This window comes from Apteryx mantelli, chromosome 5 (assembly GCF_036417845.1).
Source record: "Apteryx mantelli isolate bAptMan1 chromosome 5, bAptMan1.hap1, whole genome shotgun sequence".
Classification (NCBI taxonomy): domain Eukaryota; kingdom Metazoa; phylum Chordata; class Aves; order Apterygiformes; family Apterygidae; genus Apteryx; species Apteryx mantelli.
In genome coordinates this window covers 4,394,273-4,410,479 of record NC_089982.1, presented here as the reverse complement: position 1 = coordinate 4,410,479, position 16,207 = coordinate 4,394,273, and the positions used below count along the sequence as shown (strand labels likewise).

The window sequence follows — 16,207 nt, the reverse complement described above, 5'->3', positions numbered from 1 at the left end:
AACAACATGATTAGGCCCATTGCCAATGAAAACCCAGTCCAGGCCTCAACGTGTGCCACACTTTAGAAATATTAGAAAGTTACCAGCAGCTACTTTCTGGTCAGATGTTAAGCACATCTGAGCAATGCCAGCTCTCCAAGAATCCTCAAATCATGTAGCACTTGAATTTTAAAGGCAGCCAGTCCCGCAGCTACCACATACATTTCAACTTTCATGGAAGTTTTCCCAAAACACCAGGTAGCAAATGTGGTCCCATTAGAATCATGAAACCTGATTCTGAGTAGCAATTTGAAAACCAAGAAACTAGAAACTGTTATCAAGGCCAATCTCTATGACTAAAATTCATTTTGACATATCCCACTGGATGCTCCCATTAGAAAGAAAGACCTAGGGGTAGGATTTTTCAGTAGCATTCAAACCAAGTCTTACTCAAAATCAGGGGAAACTTTGTTTTCATCTAGGCGGCTTTGATCATTGCACACTATACTATCATTTTAAGACCCTGTTCTGTCTCTGATTAATCCCATTGCCAAGTCCTGCACCAATGCCTTTTACTATTGTGTTTTCCACAAATGTTCTCTGCCCAGGAGTGAAGACCACACAGAAGGCTTAGGGAAAACTAGATTAGGCATTTTTTAAAATAAAGTTAAAACAGCTGTGAACATTATCATTTTTAGTAAGACTTTCTTTGAGTGTATTTAAAAACAGGAAAGAAAAATTAGATGACCGAACATCAATATCAATCTAGCTAGAAACTACGTTAAAACAATTATGCTGAGAATGTTACCAGTGGGATTTTCAAAATCATTCAGTTTTGGCCCAAATTCACACCTCTGAAAGGAACTTTGTCATTTATTTGCCTGATAGTAGACTTAGGCCAAGGCTGAGTAACATCCTAGATACTAGTATGACACTGCATTGTTAGAATCAAATATAAGCAAAATTAATCCCTTTTCACTCTTCCCTTTGGATGCATACTTGACATTATGACACAGGTTTTGACAACAGAGATTCGTAGCCTTGTTAGTCATATATCCTTTCTGGTGGACCCTTAGGTAAAAGCCATTTATCTAAGAAAGCTCATGCTTCTCAGAGTTATTCCCAGGTCTTGAGTCAAGGCCTTTTGTAATCTGTGATACTTCTTATTGACTTCTACATGATTTTTTCTCCCCATGACACTGCTGGGCTGTTCCTCTATATGCAGCAATTATCCAGTGATATTCCTGAACTTTTAACTGCTATCCATATTTTATCAGTCTGCAGAGTTGCTAGAGAAAACAGTTTCAGAGGATGAATTGAGGGGGCTAGAGAAAGCTATAAAAATACAACCATATTTTTCTCAAAGTAATGCTGAATAGCTGTTACAGTATTTATTGGATTCTCCAGAAAATGTCAGTGTTTTCAAAGGGAGAATTGTTGACATAGAAGAAAATATTCAAGCAGCAGGAAAAAGGAAAGGATGGAGTTTGTGTCCTTACCTTTTTTCAGTGATCTTCTCTTTGGAACATCTTGGCCAGCTACAGCTACTTCTCGGCTTGCCACAATCATTTCTTGTTTATCTTCCTTCTTATGCCCTTCCCAGAAAATGCAAGTACTATAAAAAGCACTGTCAACCTCAGAACACCTCTTCATTGCTTTCACATTTGCCAGCTGCCTACATCTTCAGTCTGTCTCCTGCATGGTGAAAGGCTGTAGTGGAGACACTTCCTATGGATGCACTATAAAAGCTGGCCTCCTGCAATGTAAAGGAGCTTGTCAAAGCAGGGAAATTAATCTGGGCCTTTCTAGCTCTACAACAGATCTGGCTAGAGGACTGCAAGAAAGTAGTGTGCAGTGAGACAGGGTCAGGAAGTGGCAAGATGTACTACATGAAACACTGCTGTGTTTGTATGCTTCATTTCACACAATTAGTCCATTGACGGGATTGGCAGAAGCTGAACATCAGTGAAAGGATTAGTTGTGCTCACACAGTATAAACTGACATTACATCCCAATGGCTTAGATAAACACGTAATTTCATTTCTATAAGCAGCATCAGATTTGGGCTTTGGGTAAAGAGCTCTTCAAATGTTGACCTTAAAATATATATGTGTGTGTGTGTGTGTGTGTGTGTGTGCGCATGTGTGTGTGTGCACGTGCGCATGTGTGTGTGTATATAGCTATGTTTGCTCGAACATACTGACCTCTGTTTAGGGTAACTCTTTTTCCTATCTATTTCCTATCTATTCTGGTTTGCAATCTCACCCCTCAAAGAGCCATCTTCAAACACACTTTGGAATAGTAAATTGACCGAGTTATTTTGTCCTTTGAACCCATATACTCATAAAAAGAAATTGAGACCATGGGGATTTCCACCTTCTCCATTGGGATTTTACCATCATGACTGGAGGCATCCTGACAAACAAGTACCCATTACTTGTCCTCTAGTACTGGATCTGTCTTATTAAATTGGCCTGGTGGCCTTTGTGGCATTGCCTTACAGACAGTGATTCACCCTTAGGCAGACAGATGTTACTGTACTAGTACCTCAAGGGCATGCTTGTGAAAGAAGTCCCATGGCAGTGCCAAAATAAAATTAAGTCAACACTGACGGTGGTCATTGCTACGGCATCTCAGCTACACTGACTACCAAAAAATTAGGAATAGTAACTCTTCCTAACAACCATTCTTTTGATTTCACCAGACCTACACAGTTTCGCACCAATTGAGAGCCTGAGATGAAGTGGAGACAAATTGAAATGTCAGTTTTTTCCAGGAACTGACAAAAACGCCTCTGTATTTTACAGCAGTCAGCTGCATTAGGTAGTATTAGTCTGTTTGCAAAGAGGAGCTTTAACGAATACACAGTGGTTAGTCCGATAGCCAAGGAAAAGAACATGAATTCCAAAAAGCCTCTGTTTGCAAAAACATCTTCAACCTCAGTCCAACCTGCTAGCCCAGCCAGAGGTCAACCCAGCTCACAGAGGTGCTTTTCATATGCTTTCAAGGAGCCAGGGCCCAGAAATGATCTAAAGAAAGAGCCAGGTTCTGCCAGCACTACAAGCACTGTGTAAACTGTGACACCATCAACAGCTCTGCCACAGGCAGGGAACCTTTGTACAGTGGAGTGTCTGCACGAAGCCATAAGGAGCAGCAAAATATAGAGAGTTGCTTGGTTTAAAATTTGGGATGGTACGCTCCCACCACTATTACTCACCAGCATATGGAGTTTATCAGACTGTAAAGCTACATGAAATTTATCTCCACACATAAAAGACAACGTATTTCAAGCCTGAATTTTGCCTCCCCAAAACCAAGCTGAGAATTGATGCAGAAGACAGGGAGTCAAATACATATGCATACATACAAATATCTATATACACACACACGCACACACATAGGTGTGTGTATAAATATATATATATATGTGTAAAAACATATCTCCCCTACTGAGCTCTACTCGTCGCTTTATGTTGAGGACAGAAATGGGTAGCAGAAGAATGGTCACATCTGCAGAGCCAGTGAACTCTCAACGCATGTGGCATGGACAATGCCAAATAGCTGAATAGTTTCACGTATTTTCTGCCACAGCTTCCTATTGCAGGTGTAACTGAGACTGACAACTACCATTTTAGCTCACAAAACCTTTTGAAACCTTTTGAAATTCATTTTTAAGAAGGCAATGAATGGCAGAAGCTGCAATTAGTTTTCATGTAGGTGTTTGAAAGATCTGCACTGATTAGCAGCACACGTCACAGTGAGATTTCACTAGAACCATATTAATCTCCAAAATGAGCTGTGGGGAGGAGGAAATGGATGCTTCACCCAGACTTTAAGGACCTTACAAAAAGAAAAAGACACATACTGTAGTCACTTGGCAATTGGCTTGAACTTTTTAAGTATAAGGACTATGCATAACACTGCAGACAAATTAGTTTGTTTTAAATGTTAAGAGCAAGATTCTGGGCCTTGCTCATAGCAGATAGAAATTCATGCCATTTGTCACAATAGGACACAGCACAGGGATTAAAATCTAGTCTCACAAGCGTTGAAGACGCATGTACAGAGAACTTGAATCTCTCCTCAATGCCAAAGTATGATCTCTCACTGATTTTCAGCCCAGAGCATCCCATCTTTGTCATCTGTCCAGGTTTAAGAAGTTGAACAAAAGGTTGAAGAAAAAAAAGAACCTGTCTGACAAACTGTCTGGATGCACCTTCATACCCTTCCTGTATGATCCCTTGTTATCACCATCCCAGTGCTCCCTCTTGGGTCGACATTCACACACCCCAAACAAAGCACTTATTTTCTGGTTAGAAATTGATAGAACACTTGAAATGGAGATAAAAAAATTGTTAAGAAAATAGTGTCCAAGATGAAAATACTAAGCGCCAATACTTGAAGACAGTAGATAACTTACTGTAAAAGCCTTCTTTATTTCTTACCACTTGATTCCAGAATCATATTCAACAGAAGATCTTACATGCATTGCCACCTGTAATCTCAAGAGAAAGGTCTGCATATCTAACTCCACCCACGGAAAGACAATTACACTGTTCCTCTCTATAATTAACAATCATAATATGATCATCTTCTTCCAAGTCGGTTATAACAACTATAGAAGCAGAGTTAAACAAACCAAGAGGACCTCAGAAGTATTAATGGTCATTGAAAAATTATGCTTCGCTCTTGTGAGCGAATTGAGGAGTAGCCGGTTTTACATTCAAGATACTGCTATAGGCTTCTCATTCTAAAAGATATAAAGCGGAAGTTACGCTGTTATCCTTTATCAGTACTCTGGGCCCTTGTGCACGAATTTAATTAGTTGGCCTGTATCAAGGTAAATCAGTACCTTTACCTAACTGCATTATCTGCCACACCACTTCAGCTGAAGAGAGAATTCAAAGGTCAAAGTGTACTTCATTAGACTGTTCCTGTAGATGCAATCTGCATGTTTATGAAAGCAATTCTTTCCCAAAGCCAGTCCAGACAATTTTAAAAAAAAAAGCAGCACTGTGAAAGTCTTCTGCTGTTATATGTAACCACCACTAAACACAGCAGAGTTGTTTCAGTGTCAAAAACAGTTTTGTCAGAAATTATTATTTCTTCTACAAAACCTCAAATGAAATATTGGGGTTTCTTTGTCCTGACATTGTATATACATTCTGTGTGTGGGTGTGTGTATCTGTGTGGATACAAACACAAGACTGAATGCATCACTGCTTTCCATTTTTCCTTGTAAACAGAATGAGCTTTAAAGTAAAAAACTCAAAAATCAAATTAAACACCAAACCATTTAAGTTCTAATTACAGCTCCAAAGAACCCATATGACATGACATGTAAAATTATCTCCACAGACTAATATCATCATTGTTTATTATAAAAAAGAGCTATTACTTTAAGTAATTGCATCAACACTCCCAGAACTACTTTCCCTTCCCCAGAACAATGCTATCTGCGAAAGACCTGGCTGTTTTCCACAGATCAATAACACAAGCGATTGCATGAGTTCACATTAGTAATGTCATTGTTGTTTGAGACACTTAGATTTTTGCCTTACATCCACAAAACACCACCCCTCTGCTAAACACACTAACCTGTAGGTATATAACACCCCAAATGTGCAGTACAATTGTTAGTTGGATGCACCCTAGGACACTTCCAATAGCCATTACAGGACACGTACAGAAGAACTGTGAGAACAGGGGGTCAGATACCCACCTTTTCTTCAAAAATCCCTGAACCTGCCCAGGTTGTTTTCCCATGAGTCACCAGGCACGTGCAGTGTTTCAAAGCTGTATCTGCAACAAAGGAAGACAGGCAAAATGCTCTGCTCAACGCAAGGAAACATAACATTGTCTGCTTCCTCTTATGTGGTAACCAAAAATGCCAGAAATACTTTGGAAGCCAATGTGTTTACAAACTTTTCTGGAAGTTTCCATTACTCACTCTATTTATCCTCCATGAGGCAATGTGACATATCACATCCCCTGTCAAGCTCCCAAGACAAAATGCAGAGAACAGATGACAAGTGTGCACTGTTGTTTCAGAGATGCTGTGCCTCACACATATCAACTCTGTGCTAACACAGGAAAGAAACAATCACGATGCTTCTCTTAGGACCATTTCTCATTAGCAAGTTCTGACCTGAAGGTTTAGGAAGGCAGCTGCTCCAAAAGTATCTTGAACTTTGCCAAAAAGGAGATGACAAATTTGCATTTGGCTTGGCCTGGAGTTCAGCCTGGCCTTCTAAGAGTAAATTAACAAACTGTCATAGCTGCCAGTCATAAGAATTAACCATTGCGCTGGACAGCCAAGATATCCAACTGTTATCCATCTTTGCTAGAAGATTATCACCTTCTGGCCTCATCCTTTGATTTCATACTGGCATTAATAGGTAAATGTCATCTCAGTTTTGTAAACTTGCCAATGAGGAGCAGCTTACCCAAGGCAGAGCAGGCTGCAACAGCCGTATGCTACATCGAGTGTACCATTATGCTAACTGAGAATGGTTGCTTTTTGCAGGAAACTAGCTAACAGAAAAGGACATGTTCCAGCCAGGGAATATCCCTAATTTACTTGCTTTTAAGATCTAAGTCAACAGCCACTCTGCTTACAGAGGGCTTCCAGAAAAGCTAAACTTAGTTTAAACACACCTTCAAGCTATACCAGTTTCTGAACTGGCTCAGAGAGTCAGCATCATAAGATGCATTGAAAATAAAACCCCTTAACCTTTCCTGATTAAGACAAATAATAGGCTAACTTTTGCTTATTCATTTAAGACAGGACTTGGAAAAATGCCGTTCCTTCACTTTGCAATGTTTCCCCCCAAATGGTCAGTGGTTTACACAGGCAAAAGAAAACTGAACGCCATCACAGAAATGAAGGGAGCTACACCCATGTAGGGACACACTATGAATACTCATGATTTTAGACTCATTTCTTCCCCTCTGTCATGTACTTTGTTACTTAAAAAATATTTTTTGTACATTGAACATACTAATGTCACTTTATGCCAGGAGCTCAAGGGATCCTGCCAACTGTACATCCCATAGTACCAGAGATAGAGTTTTGATGAAATGTGGAAGCTGGTGCATATGCATGGATCCATGATGTAGGCCATGAATCAGTGAAGGATTTAGCATGTACCTAATTAAGCATGTCAGAGCTTTTTACCCTTTGATAAATATGCATGCGCATGTGTGACATAAGTCATGTTCAGAAACAGGAAAAACTAGTTAGCCTGAGGTGCAGAATGGAAAGCACTATATGTGTGTCACTGTTTGTGTAGCACTGCTATATACGCACTCATACATTTAGCTGCCATCAGACCAGCCTTTCAGCAGAACCTGCAAAGTGCAATTAAAGTCCCCCACTTGGAGCAAAGGTGTTAAGTAATAAAATAACAATGACTTAAAGCCCCTAGCTTATAAAAAGTCATTATAAGATAACAATATAGTTTTAAGAAGCTTGAACAATCCAGTCCAACCTGGAGATTGCCCTTTCCCACTCCCTGCCAGAAACGTCCTGTGCAGTAGAAGCCCACCAGTACCAGCTGGACATGGTGGGCTTGAGCTTTGGCAGCTCCAGCGGGGCCAGCAACACAACAGATTTCCTCCCTTTTGAGTCAAGCAGGTAGGGACAGAGGAGAGCAATTTGACTCCCAGTCTACTGCTACATTCTCACGGTAATACCTGGCCCTAACTTTTGTGCTCCCTGTACTTCAAATGAGGCTTGCTAGTTAGTTTGATACCAAAGCAGTACTTCAAATAAAATAATAAGAGTAAAAGAAGAAAAGAGAAAAAAACATTTCAGGATGTTATCTAGCCTGAATAAGACTTTCCAGGGTAAAAACAAATACACAGCTCCCACTTAGCTTACATTACAAAAGAAAACCAAGTCTTAGACAACAAGTTAATGAGGAGCCAGGAAATAATTGCTACCAGGTTCAGTACTGAGACAGGTTACCCAGGTTCTACACACAGCTCTAAAGCAAGCAGCATTAACAGCCATCAAAGCTCAGGTACCAACCCCCAGCTCTGCTGACAGGCATTTCTCCATCAGTCTGGTCAGTATTGACCTACAGGAAGAGGCCAGTCCTCTGAGTCAGCCCCACATTTCCTTCCTCCTCCACGTTTGCACTTACTATAAAACAACACATGCCACAGAGTCCCATTTAGTCCATTGCCACCATTTTGATATGAGGCTGTTCAAAGACCTAACATTTTCTTGATATGTTGAAACAATCTCCTAGTAACTCTTTGAAAAGCCCAAGTTTTAAGTTGTTTCAGTAAAGAAAATAAATCTTTTCCCTCAGAGAAAGCTTCCACAGATCTCTTTCAATTTTTTTATTCAGGGCACGCATAATACTTGAATCTCGCCTACTTCACTTTTATCACTATGTTAGCCAATTCATTATTACTGGACTTTAAATAGGTGAATTACAGCAAAGTCTCAGCAGAAAAGGTCCAGACAAAATGAAGGAAGGCTTTTTTACATTTAATATAGTTTGACTACTTGATCATGAAATTCTTCTTCCAAAAAGAAATTTAAAAAAAATGAAGATAATAAAAAAGTAAAAAAGTACCTTGCAAAACACAGCTGTCTTACAAAGTTTTACTTCAGTTGATTAATTTCAACAGAATGAAGACATTTAATCTTTGTATGCTATTCTATCACTTATATGGATTTATTCTGAAATAAAATATTTCAATAGGTTGAGATGGTCTACTTTGATTTAACTTAACAAAACACAGTGCTTCAACTTTTCACTTCATGCTGGGTTTTGTGGGTTTCTGTAAGAATGCCAAAATGGACATGTTCCCACAAAAAAACTTTGGTTTTGGTCAAATGGCTTTAAGAAATAATTATTATTATTTTAATTTTAAGAAGAATTTCATGGCATTTTTATAGCGTTTAGGTTAAGCAATCCAAGTCACATTTTTAAGTGTTAATGAGACACCTGCTCAAAGTTATTTCAATTCCAATTTAAGATTTCAGCTCTGATTCTCAAATCATACTGAAAATAGGATTTAAGCTTCTAAGTTCTTTACAAACTATCTTAATTGAAAGAAATAGTCTGGTATACTAATTTGCAGGTGTCTGATATACTAATTTAAAGCAACATAAATGATTTCTCAGCAGACATCAAAAAATTGCAGTTTCCTTACTGGATTCTAATAGTATCTGGGATTAAAACTGTAGTTTACTATGGAGATTTTAACTATAATTATCACAAAATTTTCAACAGCTCTTAAAAGCCAGCAGTTCAGCTAGAAATGTGTTGAATGTTTACAGTTCACATAAGAGGCATCCTGGTTCTTTAACCTAGAGCTGATTGATGGCATAAGTAAAGCCAGTTTCCCTTGCCAGTAAAAGCTGGCTTTTTTTCCTCTTTTGTTACACAGGAGAAGTACATCCCGCAGTCAGGTCAGCATTTCCTGAATGGTTCCAAAGTGCACATCTCTTAAAACAACAACTTCAGTTTGCAATCAGAAGCAAAGCACGGCATTTCACACAAACTTAAGAAATAACACATACACAGCATGAACTTACAGTATAACATTTTTTAGCATTCTACCATAAAGGTACCTGGCTTGCTTTGATTTAACAATTCAGTCTCGAAGTTGATGTAAAACCAAACTTTTTAGGTTAGTCATTCTTTTTAAAGCAAACGGTTTCCTGAAATAAGAAGCATACATGAAGCTTTTCAAAAAACAGGAATAGGAAAAAAAGCATAATCCTCATAACCTACCAGAATTTTTGAAGAAAAGAGATTTCCTTATGAGATGAAGCTTCGTGCTACCGAGTTTTTGTTTCTGTTCATATGGAAACCTGCCTGCAAATGATAGCATTATTTTTTATTTTAACAAAGACTGGCTAGAATATGTGCTGGCACAGCTACGCAAGCTAACGAAGTAAAAAGGGGGAATTCCTGCTATGCCATTACAGATTCCTCCTTTCTCCTCCTTTTAATATAGTTCTCTGTAGAATACAATATCACATTATTTGCAAAGAGAACTCATGGCAGTTTAATTCAGAGAAAGATATTCCCGCCCCCAAGCCACCTCTTGTCTGCCTGTTTTCTAACCTATGAAAAAGGAAATCTGGCTGTTTTCTGTAGTCTCTTAGACATGTACCTTGGGTCCCATTCACTTCTGTGGAGGGTTTACTATCATTGTGCAACACATGCTGGATTACAGGACTAAAGGTTTGAAGCCCTCTTACTGATAACTGATTATTCCTATTAATTTCATTGTTAATAAGCACTAACACTCAGCTGAGGAGTAAATATGAACCAAGTCTCTACAATCTCACACTTCAGAGATGGAAATCCTGTCACACTAATGAAATATTTGAAGGATTCTAGAGAAATTGGGTGAAACCTATATTTTTTTATTGTTACACCACCGCCAGCTTCTTTTTTGAAAAATTGTTTTATTAGCACAGAATTAATTCAACAAGGGTTATTGAGAAGACCTGGCAGGAAGCAAAACAGCAATGAAAGATGTCGAACAACAAATACGTCAATGCTTCTTGAAAGAATAATGGTTCTGTTATTGATGGAAAGTGTCTCCTTTGCCTAGCTGCAGTCAATTTAACAGGCTGAGTTTTCCAGGACCAGGATCTTAAGAATAAAAAGACAAGAGCATTTAACACTTTCTTTCCTAGAAGAGGAAGGGAAGTAAGTAAACAGCAGCCAGCAACTGGTGGGGGAAGATGTTAGCTGGAAAATGCTAGCTGAAAGATCCTGTAGGAAAGAATGAAATCAGAGCATATGGCATCAGCATGTGGAAATGGAGCAAGTTAAAAAAGCAACTTAACACCTGGTTTAAACAAAACTCACATAAAAAAGGTAATTTTTAAGCTCTAGGTAAGCTCATGCACAGAGGACCGTGGCTGTTTAACTCTCTCCTCTGCTATGTACTCTTGAATAACCAACTCAGCTTGAACTTATATTGAAAGCCTGACAAAAATCTGCCATCAGTAAAACTGGAGAGGCTGAGGGAAATCCTTGTGTATTCCAAGAAAAATATAGGTAAGAGCAGCCATTTGACAGAATGGATCAGATCAGCCACTCATTTAATGGTCTATATTGCCTCCTTCAGAGGATACTAGGTGCTTCAGAAAATGGAAAAAATATTTTCTATCAGAGAAATATTTGTATTCTTTGTCACTTGGACAGTCAGCCTATTCCCTAAAGTGTAAGTTCATATTTTAAAACAGATTTACACAAGAAATCCTATCCTAATTAGGGAAATGCTCTATTTCCTCATTATTCCTCTGGATTTTTTTATCCTGCTTTCCTTCTTGTTCTAATTCTCAATGCCCCCCACCAGCTTAAAAGTTGGTATTCTTCTGTCTCCTCCCTTCTCAGATGCAGCCACATGCTTTTGCTAGCTGTTTAGCTACTTCACGCTAAAGCTCTTTCAGAAGACAGCCATTTCTAACACCTGCTCATCTTGACTAGTACTTCTTCAACTGGTTCTATCCAGCTGCAGTCAAACAGGATAAAGGGAAGAGCATTCCTTCAAAAATAACTGAAAACTTCATAAAAAAATCATCTTGCAGATAACCCCAGTGGGGTGGGATATACTCACAGAACTCTTCCTTGCTTACTGTAAATAAATAACACACGTGTCAAGAGACACATCAGGCACTTGCCCTAGCTGCTAAATTATTTCCCTTGACTCCCTGTACAGTCAATGAAAATTACATTCCTGCTGGGAGCCCAAGGAATTTAGCTGGCCAGCTTAACCAACTAGTCTTTTGGATGCCTATGGATGGCTGGGACATCCCCCACATATTCTCCCAGATCACCTATTCTGCATGATTATTTTGCTGAAGAGCTAAGCATAAGCATCACCACATTAAGCCAACAGACTTAATTTATATAATTGCAGTGTTTTAACTACTGCAGAAGACCACAGCTTAACAGAGGGAGAATACATCAGAAAGTAAGAACCTCCTGATAACTTTGACCGACACAGACACTTGCTAGCTGTAAGACTAATCCAGAGCCCTACTGCTTATTCATTTTCTTCCTGCCTCAGATGCTTGTGCAGGATTTCTGGACACCACACAACTTGTGCAGTGCAACTGTATGGTAACATCCGCGGTAAGCCCAATGCACCCAAGATGCACTCAGCTCCAAGTGCTTTTGGAAACGGAAGTAAGGTAAGTTCTACCCAGAGCTTGGACCTAGGCATACAAGAACAGTCCTTACAGATTGGACGCTTGCTAGGACAACTCAGAGCACCAGCAATAACATCTCATACTGCAGCCAATAAACCTAGCATTTTCAGAAATATAGCACATTTACATTGAAATATGAATAACAAAATGATAAAAACCCTGAAGAAAAGGAAAAGGATATAATTAAAGAAAAACAGATGTTTTTGACCTCCCCTTTGGTTTTATATGCCTGTTTCTGCTTTATCTGAAATCTTTTACTTCAGTCAAAATGTATAACTGATTCTAAATATATGAAATACAAAAAACAGGCACCAATCTGAGTTAACAAGCTGCTTGCTAGCTGAAGAGTCAGGCATACATCCATTATTACAGGTCTAAAAATAGCAATTCTTTGAGAAGTTGTTAGAACAGCAAAACGTGGCATATGGATGTAAAAGCAATTTGTCGATAAAAGAAAAAGATGGTGAGACTATTGCGAACAGATAGTTAAATAAAGCCATCTTGTCCCAAGTTCAAGTAGCAAATATTGCCATCATTATCAATGATGTCAGAGCCAATTGCTCCATGTGGGGTCTCACTGCCTTCCCTCAGAACGGCCAGCTCCCAGGCAGTGTGCTCTGCTCCACGTGAAAGCTATGCAGATTCCTAGCACTCTTTAGGCACTTCTCCCAGTTTCTACCCATTTTATATCTCTACACAGTAAACATCTCCAAAACAATGATGTTTCTTACTGTTCAGCACTTGGCACAGCGGAAGCCAAGTCCAGCTGGGCCCCCAGTGCACCTACTGCACCACCAAGGCATCAAATATCAGAAACTGGTGCATAATTTCTTCATTCTCTGTAACAGACACACAGGTCCTTTCAAAGGCCCTAGCAGAGCAGGCCTGGCTGGTCTACTGAAACTACACACTGGCAATCAGCTCTGAGACTTAGTTCTCAAGTAAGGGATTCAGCTATGGCTCCAGCCCAAAGGGAAAAGAGTAACAAAATGGAAAGTGCATTGAGCTTAGGACTCCTCCAGAATCTCGTCAAACACTTAGCCTTCAGCATTAGGAGCCTAAAACTAAATAGTGTGCACATACTGAAGCTGCATAGCAAAATTCCTCAGCTCTTAGCAGGTCCTGGAATTTCACATGGATCTGTCGCACCGGGCCAGAAAGAAGGAATTTGAGATGCAAGGCAAATACCTTGGTCAGGATCTCATAGCATCATTTTACACTTCCTGTTAGCAAGAAGTGCACACCCTCAGGATCAATATTTGAGGTGTGCACCTTTTCCTGGGCAGAGGCTCTACCCACCGCTCCCATTAATTCCCAGGGAGTTGCCCCTTGAAATTCACACCCTCTGAGTATGGTCAGTCTCCTTTGTAAGTGGGAAGCTCTGGTCTGAGGAGTACAGCTAGAGATAAGAATCCAGACTGCAATTATAGGATGGGCCCTTCTATATCCCTTTGCATGGGAAAACAGGATTCACAGGTCTAACCCTGAGAAAAAGGGCAGCTGAGAAGCAGCTTCCTGAGCACATGAAGGTTCTTTTAACTAGGCAAAAGGAGGCAAAAGTGAGATCTCTCCGGAATGGTAGAAATGGGTAGAAAAACTTGCTTTTAGGCAGCCTCCTTTTTAGAGTAATTCAAGCTAAGAGCCATTCCTCAAGAACACACCCCACTAGGGGCTCATGCAGTCCAGTGTTTCTTAGAAGCATACTTGATGGCCTGCAAAGACATAAACAAAGTTCTACTACTCATGCTCACAAGCACTGACAAAAAATAGCACTATCTTAGCCCAAATCCACACTTTGGAACAATGCCACTGTATGTAGACTATATTCATTACAGAGGTCAGCTCTCAGGCTTCACCCATTTAAGTCTGCAAGGCTGTCAAAACTCACAAAATTACCAGAAAATGCTTCCACCACACCCTCAGAAGACCAGCTCCTTCAGCTTAAGAACTTTCTACGCCAGAAGTGCATAATTTTAAAGATCTCAGCTTCCCTACTTTCTGCACTTATAAATCCCGGCTCCAATCTCAGCTGGGAAACAATGTATCCACGACTGGGAAAACTGGACCAGGACCTTTTTAAAGGACAGACTACTCTGTGACAGGGCAGGCTCTTTTCCACCAATGTAGGAACAATGTAACTAAATCATGATAAAATGTTTCTCATACAACTAAAACACTAAACAGTCAGTCTATTTTACACAAAGGACCGGCTAAAAGGAGAAGATACATTGTGAAAGCAGAGCTAGAATTTACATTTCATTTAAGAAAGCCATGAAAACATGCAACAACAAAAGACACCCCCCCAAAAGGATACGACTTTGATGGACACCGGAAAACATCCTTCAGAATTGGGGATTTCTCCAAGGAATTCTAAGATAATGAAGATACTGCACTAGAACAGGAACATTTGTAACCGGTAATAGTAGTTCTACTGTAGCACAAACCATCAAGGCACACTTAGTTGTGCAATAGATAAAACATGCTGGACAAATCTTATGTTTTATGTTTCTTTCTTATGTTTATGTCTTATGTTTCTGGACAACCCCCAAAAAACAAATACTACAATTTATTAACACTTATCTAGTGAGGAAGTAATGCAGATGAAGAACATGGTAGTGAACTTCAGTAGCCCCTGATAAATCAGATCAGAAAGAATTTACAGATTACAGTTTCTTCCTGAAAACACAATAAGTCAATTTTAATGGTTGAGAGCAAACCCTTTCACACTTATCCTCATACTTATATTTCAAGGGCTCAGCAGGTGTAACATAAAAATCATTTTCAGAGCATTACCGCTGGATACATTCATTTTACCCTTTGCTACTTTTTTCCTTCAAACATGGGCTTTCTTAATAAGTTTTTCACAAATTTATTCTGGAATGCCATCAATTGGATCAGGAAAACTTTATTTATTTACCCAGGCACTAGGACATTTAGAATTTGTCTTATTTCCCAAATCCATTTGGGGGGGGGGAGGGGAGAGAGAAAGACAGCACCTGTCTATGAGCTACACAGAAAAATTATATTATTACTAAACGTCATAATCATTTATTGTGGAGGTTTTGGTTTCATTTTAAAGAAGAAGAAAGATATTAAGGTTCTTTCTAAGATTCAAACCAGCATAACTGCTGAATCTCAATCTGTCTTTTTGGCACCGATTTATCATCAAGTATTGTATCATTGTATTGTAACTGGTAGTAACTGCTATTAATGAACATTGTCAGCACACCATCTGACAATATGCCAAAGCCAGGAGCCATTATTTAGGACAGTCCATATGCTAACTTCATTGAAAATTATCATAACCAGTTCTTTTTCCCCCCTTAATTCATCCATTCAATTTTAAAATGTCACATCCCTACAATTAGCTCAATGCATACACTTTAACAGCAAATTTGAAAGCATTCCAAAGAATGTAAACTCACTTTGCCTTTACATTACAGGTACATGTTCACCAGAGAAGAGAAACAAAAATTTAAAATTGATTACTAAGCATATGCCATTTAAGCTCAGAGATCAAATTACGTTTTGTGTATGCAAGAGATGTATTGCCTGCCAAGATGGCATTTATATTCAAAATAAATAAGCAGCACAGCCTAGATTTCCTAATGCAACTGGCTATTTATAGGATGATTTTCAGGTGCTGAGTGCTCAGACCCCTTTCAAATACCCCTGAACGTGCATACAAACAAGCCACTGACTTGTGAACACACAGACTGCATGTTCAAACCCCAAACCTTCATTCTAGGAACTGGAAAGGACTTGATTACCTTGTAGCTTGTGTTGCCCTCAAGCACTCCCTGAATATGGCAACGAGCATTGGTATATCTGAGATGGGGACACACAACTGTCTTTACTTTGCAAAGAGCTGTAAAAACACATAAAAAAGGAAGGAGGAGAAAGCAAGTAGACAAAAGATGAGGGCTTCTGTGAGAAACAACTTCCAAACATGATGTCCCAAACTTGCTAAAATAACCCTGCAATGTGAAGTTGGCTGTGAGTAGGTTTCCAGCTACAAAGAGCTGCATAACT

General features: G+C 39.3%; 1 protein-coding gene across 5 annotated transcripts in view; it reads right to left on the bottom strand.

Moving 5' to 3' along the window:
• The window catches only part of CSGALNACT1 (chondroitin sulfate N-acetylgalactosaminyltransferase 1), a 57,366-nt gene that overhangs the window by 21,225 nt on the left and 19,934 nt on the right, over positions 1 to 16,207 (bottom strand). For 2 of the 5 annotated variants that reach the window (XM_067297354.1, XM_013942535.2), the window contains 3 exons: positions 9,735 to 9,818; positions 5,702 to 5,781; positions 1,479 to 1,735 (listed from right to left, as the gene is read on the bottom strand). The gene's annotated coding sequence lies outside the window, so the exon portion shown is untranslated. The remainder of the gene's footprint in view (positions 1 to 1,478; positions 1,736 to 5,701; positions 5,782 to 9,734; positions 9,819 to 16,207) is intronic. The other 3 variants (XM_067297353.1, XM_067297355.1, XM_013942537.2) reach the window with 2 other exon arrangements.